The sequence below is a fragment of the Cyprinodon variegatus genome, unplaced genomic scaffold (assembly GCF_000732505.1).
Source record: "Cyprinodon variegatus isolate N-32 unplaced genomic scaffold, C_variegatus-1.0 Scaffold582, whole genome shotgun sequence".
Lineage (NCBI taxonomy): Eukaryota > Metazoa > Chordata > Actinopteri > Cyprinodontiformes > Cyprinodontidae > Cyprinodon > Cyprinodon variegatus.
This window is the reverse complement of record NW_015151035.1, coordinates 167,710-171,768: the sequence shown is the minus strand read 5'-3', so window position 1 is coordinate 171,768 and position 4,059 is coordinate 167,710.

Here is a 4,059-nt window from a genome sequence, read left to right as displayed (position 1 = left end):
TATAATATATTACATTTATGACGGTATATCCCTGTAATTATTACACACTGTAGCTTTAATCATGGATATTTATAAGTGCAGCATTTTTGTTTGTGGGGTTTGACTGCAGTCAGAGCCACACAGTCTATTGCAGAAAAAAGCATTGAAGAGTTGTCATATTGTAGACAGAAAACTTCATGGTTTTAGAGCAGTCCCCAAACAAGAGCCTTTTTTACTAGCACAAAAAAAACAACATATATTTTAAAAGTTTGATTTATGGTATGGGAATTTGAAAATCACAGCACAGTAGATTTAATGCTGCTGAAGTTGTCCCTGTTCATCTATTTAATTGATTCATTATACTATTTTCTGAGCAATAGATATGACTACAGGTCTCCACGTTTGGGTCAGAAGCAATGAGTAAGGACAACTGATCTATATATTCATTATTTAGTGACTGCACTCCTTACATTGAGCTTGTGTTTAAAGTTGTGGTATGCATTTGATTATAATTTGTGATGAAATACAAAAAAACCCTGATGTATTAAATGCATTTGATATAATTTTGACATTTTAAAGATTTTGCATCAATGGATGCAACACGTTGATTACAGTCAATACTAAAGACTTGAGATAATAATGATTAAAAATGAAGTCATCTTTTAAAAGAAAAACGGCTTTTTGCCAGTTAAGTTTTTTCCCATACCAAAGCAGGAAGTGTAATGTCACTCTGCGAGATTGGCAAGCCAACATGCCAGATATACATGGACGGATAAAAGAATTATGAATATCCGTCAAGTGAACTTATTTTCCAAGATGAACAGAACAAACAAACAGAATCCAATCCTGCAACTTCTGAACCATATGTTAAACTCCGTTGCCTCGACAGAAGAGTCATAGTTTATGGCTTTTTTATGCCGATCAAAGAACCCCCTACCCTGTTGAGACCAATGCTTTGCTATACATCTCACTTTCACTGCAGGTAACAGAAAAAATGTGTTGATCAAAACCAAGACATGATCTCTTTAGCTCCTGTCAGACTAGAGACAATCACTCGGTTTGACATCACTGGTTCTGTGGCTGCAACCCAAGCGTTTGGTTGCTAAGGCGGTTGCTATGCTCTTGGATCTGGCAGAACAATTTGATAACATTATTTTTACATTATTTTGCCATTCGTTAATAACCTTCCATTCCTCACTGAAAAAATGAAAGCTTCATTCCGCTTCTTAACTGACTTTTCCTCCCATTTTTTAGCCCATCAAAGTAGGACAGGGGGGCAACCGGTGCAGGAAAGAATCCCTAACACAACTCACCAAAACTTTCATGCAAAAATTGATTTATTGTCCCTGTCCTCCTTTGTGGGTCTTTCCCAGGGTGTTTTCCCATTGAGGGGTGAAACCATAAAGCATGTAGGAAGCGTATTGATCAAATACCAACTCAGCTGACTCCTTTTAGCCACAACTATAACAGCCAATTTCCCCGAGCCATGGAGACACACTGCCATGTCATTATGCCACTGTGGTAGCTTCCTCTTTTTATTCTAATGTTTTGTGGAGGATCACAGCGTGGGATGGCTGCTTATCCACTCAAACAAGTAGCATTTGTGAGTGTTTCACAGTCCCAGTCAGCTGATATCTGATCAGCACCACAAGCAAAATCAAGAGACAGGTAGACGGAGTTTACAGCAGGATTTGTGAACTCAACCTGACGATAATAACAGCCTGATAGGAAAACAGTCGGAAATGGAGTTTATCGATTGAGCGGAAAATATTGGCTGTAAACACAGCTCCATTATACACATTGATCTCCTTAAACTCTGTGATGGTTTCAAAAATAAACACACTGAATGTAAGATACAGAGAGCTCATGTTATTCATGCTAATCTGACTTCTGATTATTGGTTCTTTTATTAATTTTATTATTTCTTGGGGTGGGTTTGTCGCCCCAGCTCATGAGGACACCAGTTGTTGCCTCTTGTGTGGGTCAGAGTTGATGCCAGACCTTGTATTGGTTAAAACATAGAGAAAAAGTGCTAAGGAAGGAGCAGCACCAGTTTAACACTGGAACTAGTTTGGTGAAAAAGGAAACCCTGTAGAATCCTAGCCTAAGGATCTAACTCTTTAAGCGGAACCAAACCATTATACACTTAAGGTCCTGACCCAAAGATGCCAAGAGAACTACATCATTAAAAAACACCCTGCAAGTTACGACAGCATTTAATTTCCCTTTGGGATCAACAAATTATTTTTGAATTGAATCTGCAAAAAGCAGAGAAAAGACACAGAGGTTTCATCTTGGAGAAGCAAAACAAGACAATTTGCTCACTTCATCTACACCTTAGGATCCTGAACGTTCACCAACACCACAAACACAATCAGTACAACGGGTCTGCTCTGGCAAAGTCCAACCGGCACTGGTAACAAGCTGGACTTTGTTCAGAGATTAGACACACACAACTCTTGCTTTACAATATATGAAGAGAAAATATCCCCATCCCCCACAGCCTCTGCCACTCCCTAAACTGCCTCGGGGGGTCCAAAACGGACATCTAAGAAAGTCATTTTTTCTTGAAATAAGTGTTTTTTTTCCCCTGTTTTGGGAAGGTAAGTTAGAACCAACCCTTCCCAAAACAATCATCATCTTATTTGCCGGGGGAACAAAGATGATTGACATAAGGGTTAAGATTAGATAAGAATGTAATGTCTAATTATCTTAATTTAAGGGCAAAAGTACTTACAGTACTCCATTAGCAAATCGCATAGTTTACCCCCTTATATGAAGGGGAAATACGCTTGATTTACACATCAGTTTTTGCAGTATAAAACTAAGATATAATATCTAGTTTTGGATTAGAATTGTTTTGCATAAAATATTGATTGCATCAAGGGTTTAGTTATTTATTTCCTTTCCAATCTTCACCACTGTATTTATTTAGTAATGCACTTTTTTTTCCACAGATCAGGTTTAAAAATTAAGCATTTAAGTTAATTGTTAATTTAATCGTTTTTTACAATCTTATTACCCTTCTTCTTGTATGGCTGCTGAAACGATGACACTGATCCAAATAAGTCTTGGCTGGTAGACAGAAAAACGTTGCTGTTTAGCATCAGGCTACACAGCGGATTCAGACTGCAAGTTCAGAAACAGCTGATATTTTATTTAAAATAAACCCCACATCTTAACACTGAGAATCACAACTAGGATCAGTTTGTATGCTTTTTTTAATGTATTTATATGTATTTGTGTTTATTTGAAAAGAACTGGAAGCTTGTTGGTGTCTTTGATCAATAGGCAGGATCAGGAATCCTCTTTCTCCACAGTTTTCTTGGAGAAGTAAGATGAGTTGTAGCTAGCCAGCTAACACCTCCCACGCCTGTTTGTGCAACACACACACAGACACCATACATCAACCAGGAATCTGCCCTTTTAAAGATGAATCACTTTCACTTTCTTGTCTCTGTCTGTCTCTCCCTTTTCTTCTCTCTCTCTCTCTCAAACACAGACGGCCCGTTTCCCAACTGAAACAGGCTAATAAATGATTAAGTCCAAGATTTTTCAGCACGTTTGCCATCCATTCAGAAATAAACTTGCATTTTTTTCTCTTTTTTCCCCCTCTGCCTGCTTAGTTACTATCAGCACAAGCCTACTCCTAGCTCTGCTGGTGCATAACCAGTCAATCCCAAAATTTCCCCAAAAAAGTGGTATGGTCCACCCAGTTGCATTACTAAAGGAATGTGGCCTGACTGTCACAGCTGATAGAGGTACTGTATCTGTAATCCTGTGGGTTAACTTGCACCCCTGCAGCAAAGCCTTTACTTTAATTTTCCTTCTTATCTCCTTGGACAGCTCTTTCTTTCGCTTCTTCTGGTCCATGTTGAGTGTGGTACACACCATGTCACCAAACAGCACAGTGACTACCTGTAGCCCCAAAATCTTGTATATATTTTAATATATATTTTAACACAGAAAGAGTAAGTACAAACATACAACATTTATATTTCGGTGACATTTTTAATTTAAATCCCAGCGGCACAGATTTACTAACCTGACTCCGCCAGATGGATTTGCTCCGCATATCCA